Source organism: Pinus tabuliformis, chromosome 5_2 (assembly GCF_031772625.1).
Source record: "Pinus tabuliformis cultivar Carrire ecotype Pingquan chromosome 5_2, CPIR1, whole genome shotgun sequence".
NCBI lineage: Eukaryota > Viridiplantae > Streptophyta > Pinopsida > Pinales > Pinaceae > Pinus > Pinus tabuliformis.
In genome coordinates, this window is record NC_142306.1 from 192,211,840 (window position 1) to 192,229,965 (window position 18,126).

Below are 18,126 nucleotides of genomic sequence, written 5' to 3' on the forward strand. Positions count from 1 at the left end.
CTAGCTCCCATGGCGTTTCACCAGCCCTCGTCATGATTTCCTTGAATCCAACTACTGATTGCGAGTCAGACTTAGGGTTACTAAACTCCTTCTTTAAAGCATCCTTGGTATCTGCTAACGTTGCTAAAGGATGATCAGTACAATACTTAATATACCATGTTAGTGCACGATCTTGTAGACTAGTAACTAAGTGTGCCTTCTTTATGTGGTCATCAGTGATATGCTGCGCGGTCTGTTATGTTCCTATACCAATAGGTGTCATAATTTTTGAATGGCTGAGGTCAAATCTGTAATATGTACATACCTTTGCTTTCTGCAAATGTTTTCCATATTTAAAAAATAAAAAAATAAATAAAAAAATGTAAAGAGGGTATGTCCTAAAAGAAAAATCAAAGGACAAAAAAGAGCAAGAAAAGGTCAAAAAGATGAAAAATGAACCCCAAGAAAAAAGAAAAAGGCCATGAAAGTGTGCAAGCTCAAATTCCACTACTATTTACTTTTCTACATAATAATGATTATGTGCAACTTGTTATTCATGCCACAAACCATGGTAACCAAATAGTTTAATCTTGGTTATTACATGTTTTGAATTTCATGCTTAGAGATAGAGAATAAAATCTGACCAAACTATTTAATCTTGGCAGATAAGTAGATAGGTAGAACAAATAAATGAAGCTCAATAGTTTAATCTTAGCCCTTGGATGTAATAAGGATAGACTTAGATAGCTTTTCATTGTAAAAGAAAAGAAAAATGTTTTGATAAGGGTTTGCTAGCTTAAGTGCACCCTAATAAAGAGCAGAAAAAAATGGTAGGATGAGTAGATGGGTAAGTGGTTGAATGGCTGCAGAATTGTGATGTATCATTAGTTAAGATCATATCATTTACTTTCATCAACAAGTTGCTAAATTATGGATGATAATTGGACATTTACACAAAGTCAAGTGATTAATTTCCCCATTCATTTTACCTTTAATTTTACTAATTTCCTATAAGCAAAGTCAAAAGTACCTAAAACCTTAAGTTAAAGGGGCTCAGAGAATTTCTCTGACTTCTGGAGGGAGCGGAACCTCAGCCCAATAACTTATAGGGTCTAAGTACTAAAATCCCCCTCACCAACATTCACCCCCCTCAATTCATTCATTTTCCCCTAAAAATCCCCTTTTCTAAGGTAAAATCACTATTTTCCTAGGAAAAGTAATCCCCCCAAGCAAAACCCTTTTTCCATAAAAACCCACAAATATACATTTAGCCTGAGTTATAATGTTTAATGTGAAAAGAAAAGAAATTCGACATACATTATACTTATCACACTTTGTTTTCCACTTTCATTTCATATTGACTTCTAACATTATTTATTAAAACCCGAAGAATACCCCTTTCCTATATGTTTTATTAAAAATCCCATATGTTAATATCCTGCCCCAAAGTTTGAAACATAAACTTATTAATAAATTAATTAATGGGATTAATTAAGTCGATCAGTGACTAATTAATAACCATGACCCACAGCCGAAATAAAAGAGATTAATTAATCAATCAGTGAATTAATAATCATTCTCCGCCAATCAAATCACTCTCGAAGTCATTAAGCCTCCCTAATCTACAATTAATTAATCTCTCCACACATTAAAACTCCGTCGGGCCCCTCCATTAAACCTCAGATCAAATCATCACCCTGATCACCATGCAATCTAACCCCTTCAGATCCAATAGTTGACACTCATATTGGGTGGCCTCTGAAGGCCGACCTTTGCTTGCCCGATGTGGGTGGTTTCACTGCTCACCTCACCGCTACGTGGCATCTGATGAATGGCATCGAGCGGCCTCCCCCAAAATCACTTTATCCCAAAAGCGGTGCAATATGATCCTGCTTACTGCCTCCCGCTAAATGACAAACTATCACACTTCTTGCTAAAACGCCAAGTGTCCTTTTCCCAGTGTACCTGCCAAAATCATTGACTTTACGAATAAAACTAAAAAACACATTGTTTTTTGTTTTATCATGAAAAAGAGCACTCTGACCTCCATGCAAGCACCAGAGTATGTGCAACCATCAACCTACGTCCAACTGCCAATTTACCAAAGCTGCTGAACTCTAGACCACCTTGCAGACCCGTGCACTTCCTGCAAATAGTGCATAGTCACCATTACTCAGTCCAAAAGTTGAAACCAAGTATTTATCCCAATTCACTGAAAAACCCTATTTTGTTCCACAACTTGGACTAAATTGCTTCCAATTCCTAAGTAATTTAGTAAGAAAATTGCTTGGTGACTCCAAAATACCTGAATTAGACCAGTTTTTCCCAAAATTCACTAAAAACCCTTTGCCCTCATCCTTGAATCCACAAGAACCAAGGATGGATGCCCTAATTGCATTGAATGTCATGGCCATTTCTACTCCTCATAGGGATTTAGATCATCTCCCACTAATAGACAAAGATTTCCAGATTAAAGATACTTCTATCCAAGAATCCCCTTTGAAACTATTCTTTGATAAAGCATGTTTTTTTGCAAATACCTCATCTTCCAACACCACCTCCACCCACACCACCACCATCTATGTCACTGTTCAATTTGTCGAATACCATGAAGTTTCCCATTTTCAAGGGCTTGGGAAGTGAGGACCTGGACCAGTTTTGGTTTGTTGCGAAGGCTGCATGGACGACATAGAATATTAGAGATGATTGTATAAAGAAGGCGCAACTGGTTACTACTATGCAAGATCATGCATTGACATGGTACATTAAGTATTGCACTAATAACCCATTGGCATCATTAGCAGACACTTAGACTGCTTTGTATAAGGAATTCGGTAGGAACAAGTCTAAATCACAATCAATCATTGGATTCAAGGAAATCATGATGAGGCATGGAAAAACACCCTAGGAGCTGGATCAAAGACTGAAGTGCTAGATCTGCAAATCTAACATGAATCTCTTGGATAGTCACCAACGAGAATGGTTCATAGCCTTGCTCCTACCCCACCTAAGGGTTGCTTTATCGCAGCAAAAGATATGGACTTAGGCGGAAGCACTGGAGATCGTGATGATATTACATGAGACACCTATCCAGGACATTGCTTTGGGAGGGCAGCAGATTAATGCGGAGTTGCAAAACGTTTGCTTGGAGTTGTAGAGCCTGAAGAAGGAAAAAGCTGTTAGGGCAGAGGTTTGTGAAGAAGTCTGGTGTCTAAAATGTATGAGCCAGAGGCATGATAAAGATCATTACCCTATTTTTTCGAATTATATTACAGGGGGAGGGCCAATGCCCCTGAGATAGGAGGTTTTCGTGGGACCAAGTGCAGGGCCTGTGCTGTGGTGCACTATCTATCAAGTAGCTGGAAAACATGCAACAGAAAATTGTCACTTGCTGCAAAATTTGTACAAACGTCGCAACAGTTATTATGCAATTTCTGTAAATCAGTGGGCCACTATGAGCGTAACTGTCGTAGCTATGAATTGATGATGGAAAGAACGCCCGTGTATTGAATGCAAATAGAAACTTGACCTCCAGATCAAGGTGATGGGGGAGTGCATGGAGGATATTAGGGATGCAGATGAGGCCAAGGAGGAGGAGGACCTAATAGAGGTCGAGGGCAAGTTATTTGCTACAATTGCAGAGTGCCAGGACACTACGCATGGGAGTGTAAAAGCCAACACAACCGTCGTGCTAGTACTACACTTAGTTTGACCATGCGATAGAAGAATTCCCTATACTGATAGCTAAGATCTAGGAGAAGAAGGCGCAACCTCAGCAACCTACCCAGAATCTACAAATGATGAGGGTCGAACCCTACAAAGAGGATCCCAATGTGAATATTGTGTTGTGAAGCGGAATGATGAATGGTGATGACAAAGGAAATAAACCTGACAAAGTGAGTGGGTTCGCAAGGCTCTAGAAAAGGAGGTTGGGTTTGATCTGGAGCACACAAAAGAATCGCTCATGGAAGCAAAGAAAAGCTTCGTTGAGGCCTCTACCTTAGGAAGTCAAGACAAGCTATTTGAAGAAGTTGACCCCTCCATGCTTACCACTTTCTTGGAGACTTGTATGAAGTTGTTGTGTGACATCAAGGCCATGAAAGGAATACAAGAACTGATAAATAAGTGTGCCGGTAAGGAAGGCACTCCTGAAGGACACCACGCAATCAGAAAGATAGGAAAACACAAGATAAGAATAGGGCACGAGATGAGGCTTATTGCACAAATATGAGAGTACAATATGGATCAAATTATTTTGGATCTGGGGTTGGATGTGAATGTTTTTCATAAATAGACATGGGAAATAATGGGAAGACCTGCACTGCAATAGTCTCCGATTCAATTGAGAATGAAAAATCAACAAAATATTATCCCTATGGGGACATTGCATGGAGCGACTGTAGATATAGAAGGTGTGAGCATGTTGGCTTATTTAGAAGTGATAGATATTGTTGATGACAACAATCCATACCACGCACTACTAGGAATTGATTAGGATATCAACATGAATGGGGTAATCACTTTGAAGAAGTGGACGATGTCATTTCAAAGGAAATCACTACACGTAGTAGTACGATTGGACCCTGCAGAATGATCGCGCTATACTGAACCAGTCCACGAATATGAGGAAAGCGATGATGATTTGGACCAGATCTATAAAATAACATTTCAAGCCCAAGATTGGGTTAATCTGACAGCTGATGAACATATTTCATGGGACCGCGAAATTTCTTGTACATCAGATTCTGATGGGGAATTGGAACACTAGCAGAATAGGTTGCACAAAGTATCTACACTGTGATGTAATATGATGACTAAATCGTTGCACATTGTATCATCAGAGGTAAAATGTTTACCTTATTATGATGATTTAACTAATGTATATAGATTTTTGGATGCATTTGAAAGGGAAGTACCTAAGAAGCCTCATTTCCAAGTGTTGGATTTGGCGCTGCACACTATGCCTGCACGGTGGTGGGGTATGCATAAAGATAGTTTTGATGAATGGCACGAGTATAGAAGAATGATGAGAGTGTGGTTTAGTCACCCGAAAGTTCAACTAACTGAAAAATATGATGGAAGAAATTGTTTGCGCAATCATTTATCAAAATGGACTAAGGTTTATGGAGCGGAGTCACAACCAAAGTGGGTGCATATTTTCTGTCAAACTTTGGACATCATTCCTATGAATTGGTACCTGGAAACAAAGCTCCAACATGGTACCACAGAGTGGGACATCTTACGAGAAGTATTTTTTATGACCTTCAACTTTGAGGATGCGTTCGAAAGCATTGACAAAGTGTTGTAGGAGGTTAAGGCAGCAATCTTCAGAATACCGCAGGATCCTTTACAATTTATTCATCCAAATTGGAGCACCCAACTGCGCCATGCGCTGAAGTGCTATAATGTGACCGCTGAAGAAGATGATGAGGATCCAAGGAATATTAACATCCCAGAGGCAGAAGGCCACTGTGAAGTTGAAGGCCCACAGATTGAGAATCCATATCTCACTGCACCATTTAAGACTAGACAAGTGAACATTGGCACAGAGGCGGAGCCGAAGTTTGTAAAGATTTGGGATTACTGTGATGATGATATAGTAGATAAAGTCGTTGAGTTGCTTTGAAAATATCAGGATTTTTTTCCTACCAAATTCTCAAACCTGAAAGGTATCATAGGAGACTTAGGAGTGATGAAAATAACTTTGCAACCAGACGTGAATCCCATTAAATAAAGGCCATATCACCTTAATACCAAATACTAGTAAAAGGTCTGCTTAGAGTTGGAAAATATCCTTACAATAGGTATTATTGAATTGGTGGAGGAATTTGATTGGGTGAGACCAATGGTAGTTCAGGAAAAGAAGCAGAAGGATGAAATAAGGATTTGTGTAGATCTCAGCAAGCTTAATGATGCTTGCGTTCATGATCTTTTTCCAACTCCATTCACAGATGAAGTACCCGATAATGTTAGAGGGCAGGAGGCCTATTCATTCATTGATGGGTTCTCTGGATACCATCAGATAAAGATCGCGCTAGAAGACATGAGTAAGACCACCTTTGCAATGGAGTGGGGATGTTTCCAATATACAATGATGCCTTTTGGAATTAAGAATGCATTGATGATCTTCTCGTGTGTAGTCATCACAACATTCAAATAATTCATTCAAAAGTTCTTGGAGGTATATTTTGATTATTGGACAGTATTTGGGCTTGTAAAGCACCATGTAGCTAGTTTGTGATTGATTTTGGATACATGCCGAAGGTATCATATTTCTCTAAACTTGAAGAAATGCTTGTTTTGCGTCCCTTTTGGAATCTTGTTGGGTCCTGTGGTATGTAGGAAAAGACTTATGGTGGACCCTACTAAGATCGATGTCATAATTAATTTGGAGGCACAAGAAGTGTTAAGCAGCTACGCACAACACTGGGCCACACTGGGTACTATCGGAAGTTCATCAAAAGTTATGCCCAGATTATCACGCCTATGGAAAAGTTACTGAAGAACGATGCTGCATTCTGTTGGGATGAAGAAAGTCAGCACAACCTGGATGTACTAAGGGAGAAATGGTCACCGTGTCAATCCTAATCTTCTGGGATTGGAAGAAGGAATTCCGTGTGCATGTGGATGCCTCGTGTATTTCGCTAGGAGCATTGTTGAAATAGGTTGGCAAAGGAGAACTAGATCATCCTATAGCATTTTTTAGCAAGGAGGTTGTCTAAGGGTAAAAAGAATTATTCTACAACAGAGCGCGGAGGCTTGGCTATGGTGTATGTGCTCCATAAATTTAGACATTACCTACTAGGTGACATTTTAAGATGTACACAGACCATTCTGCATTAAAATATCTAGTTAATAAGCCTATGTTGGGGGGGGGAGGAGGAATATGCAAACAGCTGCTGTTGTTTCAAGAATATGATTTTGAAGTAATAGTGAAGCCAGGAAGATTGAATGCAGAGCCAAATCATCTGTCATGCATCAAAACAGGAGAGGAGCCTACTAATTTGGAGGAAGGATTGCTTGATGCGCAACTCTTTGTGGTGTGCATAGAGGATAATCAGTTCATGGATATTATCCATTTCTTGACCACAGGAATGGCTCCAAAAGGTTATACCAGTCAGCAGAAGAAAGAATTGGTGGTGTGCGTGGAAGATTTCTCTATAATTGTAGGACATTTGCATAAGATGGGATCAGATGAGATACTTTGATGTTATGTGCCTGATTTTGAATGAAACAGTATCCTCACTGAAGCTCATGGAGGAGATACAAGAGGGCATTATGCAGGAAAGCAACAACACAAAATATTTTGTGCTATGGGTTGTGGTGGCTGACTCTGCATAAGGATTATAAATCTTATTGCAGGGTATGTGATGCATGTCAGAGAATGGGCAGGTCATCGTAGAGGGATGAGCTACCTTTGAATCTGCAGGTGCCATTGCAGCCATTTGAGAAATGGGCAATTGATTTTGTAGGATCGATTCAGCCTCCAAGCAAGAAGATAGGTGTGTGGTATATCATTACTGCAACTGAATATTTGACCAGATGGGTGGAGGTAAAAACTGTGAAGGACTATAAAGGGGAAACAATAGTAAAATTTCTATTCGAATATGTGTTAACCAGGTTTGGTTGCCTGAAGGTTTTGATGAGTGATCATGGTACACATTTTCTCAATGAAACAATCATCACACTGATAGAAGAGTTCCATGCTTACCATCAGAAGAGTACGTCATATCATCCTCAGGCCAGTGGAACAATTGAGGCTTTTAATAAGATATTGGAGAATGCATTGATGGAGGTTTGTAACACACAGCAGAATGATCTGGACATGCACCTGCCAATAGCGTTATGGGCTTACAGCACTACTTTTAAAAAGCTTACTGGTCAGACACCTTTTAGGTTGGTCTGTGGTGTGGAAGCTATCATTCCTATGGATTATATCATGCCTAGTCTACGCTTCATGTCTTTCACAGGAATGGTGGACCACAGAGCCTTAGAGGAAAGGCTCACGTAGCTAATAGAGATCGATGAAGATATATTTTTGGCTGGGTTCTGTCAGCAGGTCCAGAAGGAACGTGAAAAACTTGGCACAATCAGCACATAAAACTACACAACTTCAAGGTAAATGATTTGGTTTTATTATATGACATTAAGTTTGATAAGTTTCTAGGAAAATTCCAGATGCACTGGCTGCGGTCATATGTTATTAAAGAGATTACAGATGGTGGAGCACTTCAGCTCACAAAGGTCAAAGGAGACCCATTTTTGGGAAGGGTAAATGGAAGCTAATTGTAGCCATACACCGGGGATCTGACCTAATCACTACATGATGGTAGCATAGTCTTAGCACTCTAGGTAGTCGTAAGGAGGCGAAGGACTATAAACTACATTGCCCGGTATGTAGAGCTATGTGAAAGAGGGGTTGCGCGAAATGGAATGATGTCACAGTATAAGAAGAAGTGTGAAGGGAGCTCCGCTATAGGGGGAGAGACTACGCAGAGCAACCAGAAAGTATCCGTTACAGTCATTTTTCATGGTTTGATTGCCAGGAGATGGTTAAGAGGAGTGGGGGGGGGGGGGGGAATTTAAGGAATTTAAGGCTTAAATCTTTGGACATCTGCCACCAAATGAACATTTATGGATAGATTTTGGGGGGAACTTCGAATTTTAATTCGAGTTTGCCTATAAATTACGTGTGGCCATCCAGAAAAAAACACTTTGCATCCTTAGAATTTTTGTGTTGAGTTTTCAACTATTTATGAATCCTTAGTTTTTCGATGATTTAGTCGCTGCTTCTCTATTTGATAAGTTACCCAAGGACATTGAGCAGTTTATTCTCAGCACGATGTACGAACCATGAGAACTTGTTAGTACTGGAGGAGTTGTCGCCTCTGAGGGAGCTGCTCTAAAGGTAATGAGTAGGGAGGCTCCAGTTGCTATGCCTACGATGTCGAGGTCACCTAGGCCAAAACCTACACTAGTGAGAGAAGTGCCCAAGCCTAAGAAGGATAAGTAGAAGAAGCCCATGTTGGTGTGCAAGTCACTGAGGAAGCATGACACTACACATGCCTAGTAGAAAGACAAACTGAGCACTGAGGATAAGGGGAAAGTGGTGGATCTAGAGGCCAAAGAGGGCATGGAGGACATAGACACTAAGGGGTGGATCCTATATCTAAGTTGTCAGATTACATCCCTCTGTGGAAGGGAAAAGTGAAGGTCCCTAAGGACCTAGATGCAGGACAATTCCTCCTCAATACACCCATGTAACCAGAGAACATCACTTTTGAAGGTCCACACTTGGCACGGATTCCCCATATCAAGCTGGAAGACTGGGATTTGGCAGACCACGAGAGGTTCCCACACTTGGCAACAGAGAACTATATGAAGAGGGTATTTTACAAAGAAACAAGTGTCACTACGCTAGAGCCTGTGGAGTGGATTCGTGGAGTGAATTAGTCCGAGTTGCTAAACCTGTTATGGGTGCCCCACTACCATCACTCCAACACCAACCTGATCATTATCAAATAGCTGCTGACCCTAGTGCATGATGGCTATTTGTGGTTGAGCACGTTGATCCATATCACTGCTATGCTGATCCATCAGATCACACTGTTGTTGCACTCAGGGTTGAATCTGGCCAAGGAGTTTGGTGGAAAGACGAGCGAGTGCGACCTGACTGAAAAGATGAAGGACAATTTCAAATTAGTAAAGAAGCCATGCAGGTACTCGATCACCTCTATCACCGACCCCATGGTGAATATTTCCATGTAGATCCTTCTGGGAAAAGTCATGAGGAAATGTTGCACAGACGAGGTTCTGACGCCAGTGATTTCTTTGGCTGCATAGTGCGCGAAGGGCATGTATTTCAACTAGGCACACTACCTTTGTAGCGAGTTCGTTACAAACTTTCAACAGGTGCATGACGAGAGTAAAACATTCCAATATTCGTGGTTGTTGCTCTCCATTGTGCTTGTCACTTGGGATCTGCCGGAGGGCAGTCAGTTTCCTCTCATGGAGAAAGATTTGTCAAAGGCTGCACAATTTGCATCCCTCTGGGCAATAAAGGACGTTACGTGCATTATAGAGACCAAAGTTGTCTGGGTGCTGATGGAGGCAAGAATTTACATGGCCATCAACCAGAAGCCATGGTTGTCACCAACCATCTTTGAGAAACTTTTAGAGTACGCAGAGTTCAAAGCTGACTTCCACCACATATACATCCAGGTGCGGAAGGATCTGTAGCAAAAATGGTTTGACCTACCTTACCTTGCTACAGAAGATGTTATTTAGGAGGTCATCAAGTGCTAGCCAACAGATTGGAACACTCCATCCAATATGGCTATGGGCAACAATAAATTTGCAGAAAAGAAGAAGAACAAAGCAGCAAAGCTGAAGGTCCAGTAGTTGGCTGAGAAGTGGAGAAAAGAGGTCGAGGAGAAGGCTTTGGTGGAAGCAGAGTGCATCGTGAAGCAACAAACCAAACAAGAAGAGCGTAGCTTTGAGCGCAGTGGCAAGTCTCCTTCACCCCAAACAGAGGAGGAGGAGTAGTTAGAGCAGGGTTGCGGTGGTTAGGAGGAGCAGAGCACCCCCTTCTAGATCAAAAGGTATAGGGAATAAGGAAAGGAAGGGCCACAGAAAAAATCAAAAGCGACCAAGCCATCATTGGACCCAATCACTCTGATAGATGGCGACATTGATTATATTGGAGACAAGGTGCGTGATACCAATGCAGAACTACTACAACAACAACAATAGGTGTTGAGTACCATTTAGAAGGATCTGCATGAGATGTAGATTCAGACGACTCAGATCTAGGTAGGCGCAGGGCAGATCAGTGCTACATCAATGCGATTGGCACCGAGGACAACTCAGGCAACAAATATGGTTTGATCACTGGATCTTCAGGAATTTTCACTACCAGATGGATCCTTGAGCGCGGAGGCGGTCGATGACAAGGTGATTATGAGTTCTTTGAAGAACATCAGTCTCAACCAAGCCGTGCTGTCCAATGTGTACCTTCATACGCTGTAGGTAGGTGTGTTAGCAGAGTTCAGAGCTCAGGAGAAGCACGCAGTCAGCCTCATTAGTGAGTATCAGGTGAACAATGAACAAATGTTCATTGAGAAGACAGAGGCACTGAAGGCCAAGGACACAATGTAGGTGTAGAGCGCTCAGATAGTGGCTGCAATGGTAGAAGCATGTAGAACGGTGTCAGAACTGCATATCCCACAAGACGCACCATTGGAGGCAAATATTAGAAAACTTGCTACGGGCATGCATGATGCCAAGGATGAGGTGGCTAGAGTCCAGTTTGAGTTGAACCTGAAGATAACATAACTGGATCTCAAGTCATAGCCTTCAATCCTGCTAGAGGTATGGGAACAACGTGAAGCCAGTGTGAAAGATGGAGTCGTGAAAGTGGATTCCACGGTGGTGGACTACACCACGCTATTTGAGTAGGCTATGGAGGTAGTCATGGCCCTGCAGGAAGATACCACGCTGCAGGTCTTAAATAAAGAAGTCTGTGAGATCCAACAGTAATATGGTGAAGTGAGGGCAACGAAATGCACTATTGCTACAACACAACGCCTTGCCAAGCTGCAAGAGGCAAAGTAGATACTTACAATGGTGGAAGAAGCACAGAGGAAAGAGGTCGTTCTCAAGGCCAGATTGGGGCCCTGGTTGGATGAAGCCTACATCATCTCTACCAATATTTAGGAGAAATCAATGAAATTGTAGAGTACACAATAGAAAATATAGTAGGATAGTGCAGGACCAGCCATAACGTAGCGAGTGGAACAGACCAAGAAGGAAGCCACGTAGAGTGCGACTAAGGTAGTAGTTACACAAGTGGAGTTGGGGGCTCTTCGTAGTAAGATCTTCGCGACAGCCGAGTGACTTGAGAACGAGTCACGATCTTTTTGTTGGGGGGCTATTGGGATGGGGTCCCCTAGGGTCAATTTTGGGGAAAAAGCCCAAGTTCTTTTTGTATAAAGATGTAAAGTGTTTGCAAATTGTGGTTGTGGAGTGCATAGATAGTTAAAGTCATAAAGGGCTTTACCCTTCTTTATTTAAGTTGAGTTGTCTTTTTGAGGATCTACTGATGGTCTGCCGACCATGGGATTATATAAATAGGTGTGTCTTAGGATGTCTAAGGCAGAAGGTAATGAATTTGTCTATGGGAGAAGTCTAGAGAGTTAGTGCAGAAGAGTAGGAAGAAAGGCTCTAGAGCTGTGTGTGAAGAGGCCTAGAGTAGAGTTTGCAGCTGAGTGTGTGGAACCCTGCAGCTGTGTGTGCATGGAGGTGTTGAGTCTGTAAGCTTGAACTGATTATCAAAAAAGAATATTATTACAGAAATTCCTATGTTTCATCTATTGACTTTTGTTATGAATGAATGTGCTTATGCTGTGACGAATGATGGTTTTATGAAATAACATTGTATTGATGCGCAACTTTTCTAGAATTATATTGTTATATGAATGCAATTAATGTTAACTGTTTGCATGAATATTATCTTGTTATATGTTAAAGTTATTGAACTCTTAGGTTGATCTGCGTAATTATTAGATGAAGAGTAATCTTTGATACGTGTAAGTAGCTGATTAGTTGTTCAAGGTCCATGAAAGATAGTCATAAACCTTCGTGGGGTTCTAGAGGCTAATTAAAGGGAGTTATATCGATAAGGCATAAAGGCTTATCGATCTGCACGAAGGCGAATTTACGGCATAAAATGACATCACACTGATATTTCGGTGCGGAAACTTGGTTCCAGCATCACCCCATACTGCTTTGGGTGAGACTTCAGTCCGCTCTCCATGGGTTGATGTCGAAAGGGCTAGTAGTGTAGGGATTTGTTTGGTGCAACTAACTCTAAACTTGGGTTAGAACCCACTAAGCCAACACCCTGTGAATTGCATGAGTGGTTGTCCAAGTCATGGTACATAGAAGCTTGACAGCCCTATTGTGTGGACCCCAGAAATAGTAAAGCACTTGGAGGCTTCAGAGAATAACATCACATGGGCCATTGACTACTGGATTGATAGTATTCTAGGAGGATTCATTACTAATTTAAGGATCGATATGTCAACCAACTACAGTGACTGGGAGGATTCATTACTAAGTTAAGGATCAATACATCCACCAGCTACAGTGAAGCAGAGTGAAGGTTCTTCAAAGGACCAAGAGGTAAGTACCTAAAATCTTCGAAGACAAGGATAAGATGGTATTGTGTGAAAAGCAGGTTAGGACTTTAAATTAATGTTTGGGACTACACAAAGTGGGAGAGAATTTAGAAGGAATGAAGAATTTGGCTCTAAATACAATCTGTTGTTAGGATCATCTGATAGTGATGACCAAGGTAATATTCTGAGAACACCATGAAGCGAATTACAGATCATCAGTTAGGATATCAGAGGGATACCTCATCCATCCACTCCACCTCCGCCTCATACGCCAACACCTCCAGCTCCACCCCCATCATTTAATATGGAAAATGCAATAAAGATGCATGTGTTTAAGGGTGTGGGAATTGAAGACCCTGAACAATTCTAGTTCATCACAGATGTTGTATGGAAGGCACAATAGATCACTTATGACAATTTGAATAAAACGCGGCTAGACACAGTGTTGAGTTGGTACATCAAATTCTACACAGATAAGCCCAACGTGACTATGCTAGAGACCGAACAAGCGATGAACAGTGAGTTAAGAAGCCCAAATCTCAGGCCCAATATATAATAGAGCTCGAGGAAATCCAGTAGAGGGTAAACAATTCTGTGTGGGACTTTGATCAAAGATTAAAATTTCTGATTCATCAGGCTAATATGACTATTAAGTATACTTAGCATAGGGACTAGTACGTTGCTTCACTCCTACTGCATCTGAGATTACCATTGTCAGAACAAAAAATAGGAACCCAAGTAGAAGTAGTGGACATCTCCATGAGATTAGAAGCTTCACCAGTGCATGATACAAATATAGGGGTACAACAAATTCAATCGCAGCTGGTGAACTTGCACATGGAATTGTAGAGCCTGAAGAAGGGAAAGGAATTCTAGCCCATGGTGTGCGCTGAAGTTTGGTACTTGAAGTGTAAGGGCCAGGGTCATGATAAGGACCACTGCCCTTTTTATCAAAACTACCTCATTAGGGGAGGTCCTATTCCTTTAAAACCAGAAAGCATCATTGGACCGAGCACGAGAGTACCCTTATGGTGCGCTATTTGTCAGATAGATGGGAAGCACGTGACTGATAACTGTCATCTCCTAAAAATTTTTTTGCAGACACCATAGTAGTTATTTTGTAGTTTTTGTAAGTCAGTTGGGCATGATGAGCACAATTTTCAGAGCTACGAATTGATGATGGAGTGAACCCCTATGTATAGAATGCAAATGGAAAATTAGCCCCAGGATGAGGGTGCGAGTGCAGCATGGAGAAAATTCTAGGGCCGAGGAAGAGGATGAAGAGGAGGGACTAGAAGGGGTCAGGGAAAAATCATTTGTTATAATCGTGGAGAACTCATCTATTTTTTACGACGGTCATTTTGTGCGTGACTATGAGAACCCGATGCATCCTTCATGCTAGTGTTGCCGATAGTCTGATCATGTTATAGAATATTACCCAGTACTAATATAAAATATGCGGGGGAAGAAGGCTCAAGCACCTACCTAGAGTACTCAGATGATGAGGGTAGAGCCTCATGAAGAAGAGCCTAGTATTAATATAGTAACGCGAAGTGGTATTGTCACAGGAGAAGATAAGGGAAAGCGCCTAGAATCTGAAGGATGGGTACATAAGGTTGTCGAGAAGGAAGTTGGGTTTGAACTAAACCAAGTTAAGGAAACATTTATGGAAGCTTAAAAGAGCTTCGCTAAGACCTCTACCTCAGAAATTCAAGAGAAGTTTGGCAGAAACAACGAAGCACAAGATGTAGATCCTTCACTATTAGCTACCTTTTTGAAGACTTGTATGAAGTTGTTACGGGATAGAAAGGTAGTAGAAGGGATCCAAGAGTTAATTGATAACTATACAGGTAAGGTCAAGGCTCCCCTAGAACAACGCACTATATGAAAATTTGGCAAAAACAGGAAACAAACAGGTCACGAAATGAGGCTAATTGCATAGATCGGCAAGTACAAAATGGAGCAGGTAATTCTTGATCTAGGATATTATGTGAATGTGCTACCAAAACAAACCTAGGAAAGAATGCGGAGAGCTACACTGTAGTGGTCTCCCCTCTAGCTTCGCATGGAAAATCAGCAAAAAATCATTCCTATGGGGTGCCTGTATGGGGTTACGGTGGATATTAAAGGAGCAAGCGCCTTGGCCGATTTTTAAGTAATCAAGATAGTAGATGATAGTAATCCTTACCCTGTATTATTGGGCATTTAATGGGAATTTGACATGGATGCGATCATTAATCTTTAGAAGCATTGTTGGATTTTTGGGGCCTGACCTAGGTTCAGAAGTGATTTAGCCAAACAAATCCCAAAACTACTGGCCCTTTTGGCAATAGTCTGTGGTGCGCGGACTAAGGTCTCACCCTAGATAGTATGGGAGGGTGCTGGAACTAGGTTTCCGCACCTTAGGGATGTCTTAATGAAGTCTGGGAAATTCGTGAACTAATCCCACGTGCTCGCACTATTCTACGCAGTTTTCTAACCTTTGCGTAGCTCTGTAAAGAGCACAAAGAGGCACGGTCTAGATCCCTTATCCTTACTGTGTTATTATTATAGATCTTTACTTAATTTTGTGGACCCAATATTCTTATTAATCATTCAACATTCATAACAAGTTCGCGCAATTTAAAACTATAAGGAGATGCATAAACACATAACAGAAACATAAACATACAGATCTATGAATAGATGCACAATATTTCAAAATCATCTTAGCTTTTATTAAACTTTTGTTCCATTACAATCCCAACTCCACCCTACGCACTCAGCTGCTGGGGTCCGCGCACATAGCTGTGGACTCTACCAGGCCTCTGCGCACACATCTGCAGAGCCTCTTCCTATTCCTACAACCCAAGACTCAGACTTACAGACTCAGAGTGAATATCGCATTCAAAAACCCATATCACTTGAGATCACATCTAAAAACTTGATTTCTACACTTAGAGCCTCACTCTATTTATACATTCCCATGGTCCGCATGTTATCACTCAGGTTGTTCCCCAAAAGATCTGAGAAAAGGGAATACAGCCGAGGTAACCACTAACCAATCTTTTAGATGCAGATTCTAGCCAATCTGCAGCCAGAGAGGGCTCTCTCTTTATGATTTAGCTTTGTTTTGCTATATGTTAGACTAGCTATGAAGCACAAATGTTTATTTGTTTGATTTTGGATGGTGACATTCAATAGAACAGGGCTGCAAAGTATGAGAAGTTCAGACCATTGGGTTAATGGAGTCAATGAAAATAAACTTCTAGGTATGGTTTCTTTGGCAAAAGGAGGAACTACAAAGCAAGATAATTAAACATAGAACAATCTTCAAGCTGGGATAGGATGAAATGGAGTCAGGGAATGAAAGGCAATTAAGGATCTTTCATTATGCTAACAGAGGGAAAATGGATAAATATTACCAAGGAGAAGTTAAGAATTCCTTAATTATATTCAGAGTGTAAGAACCAGGGAGATAGGAGCAGTCAAGAATTCTTGCCTATGGTAGTCCCGTAGAAAACATAAAAAGTGACAGGAATTGAACACAGAGTACAACAAAGTAAATTCTGGGCTATTCTTTTTTCCTGCAATTTAGAACATGATACTTAGATGATATATAAAACTCAGAAATATTAAAACAAGAGTTAAAAGACTTATTGATCCATGAGATAATCCAAGAATTCTGCGACATGGGGTTATGCCATTAATTCCATAACCAGAGAGTTCATCAGCAAAGCATTCTAGCAATCTTTATTCAGAAGAGTTCTCAAATTTACAGCGCAGGTCCAGAATGATATTCACCAACCCACAATACATCTCTAGGGGAGGTATTTATACAAAAAGAGTTACAAAATATCTCATAGAGAAAATATCAAGCAATAACTTTATCCATCTACTTCTTCAAAGGAATTAAATGACATTGAAAACAGAGTGCAATGAATGTAGGAGTAATTTCCACTGTATTGGCTACCTTAGGTGTTCAGATATATTTGACTTTTTAACTCAACAAGTCGGCTGGTAGCTGTCTCTTTAATTTGCGTTCCTGCGTTGCTGTCCCGACCCTTTCATCTGTGCCTGATTCCACTTAAATGAGTTTTGGCATGACTTCCTTCCTCAGTTGTTTTCATTTTTATGATATGTGGCACGTGCATTGAATTTGATTAAAATAAGATGATCAAAAAGAGAATTAAAACTACATTGGTAAAACCTCTAACATGCTCTGCCACCATTGATCTGTTGGCAACTGGTGTCTTTGTAGTTTTACCAATATTTCATCGGCTTCAGTATACCTGTAGAAATTAGGCTGGATTTCAAAAAGATGTGTTATTTCATGTTCAATATAGAACAGATTTTCCAAATTGTCATATAAGCTCTATCCAAAGGGAGGTACTATGTCTTCTGAAGTGCTTGATGATGTTGTGATCTTTTTGGTAACATATGTATTCACCCTGCGAGCATATTGTTCATGGGTCAACAGTCTTTGGCTGCTGGTTAACAAATTGGGTAGATCCTTTTGCTGCAAGACTGTAAACTTTTCTGTAAAAGCATTTATTTCTATCTGCATTTCTTGACACTTTCTCTCCATATTTTGTATAGAATTATTCATAGTCAGCACCTTTTTAACTGTCAAAATGGTACCTATTCTGTCTCTGATATCTAGAGCTACTAATTGTTATTTGGTATGAGTATTCAAAAAATGAATTAGTCTATTGGCCTGTTTAGGCATGTTCTTCAATAATGCTTTGGCCTTTTGAATCTCTACTTGGGCCATTTCTATCAATTCAATTTGCTCATGGATACTCTGTATTGATCCCCATTGATCAGTGATGGACTGGCCAATTTTAGTCCACAAAATTGTTTTGATTTCTGATAGAGTTTTATGAAGAGTAAGATCTTTCTCCAAGGATTTTACCTTATTTTCCAATGCCTTTACCTCTCTTGTTTTTTCAACCATAGTTATTTTAGATTTATCATAGCTCACTGCTAA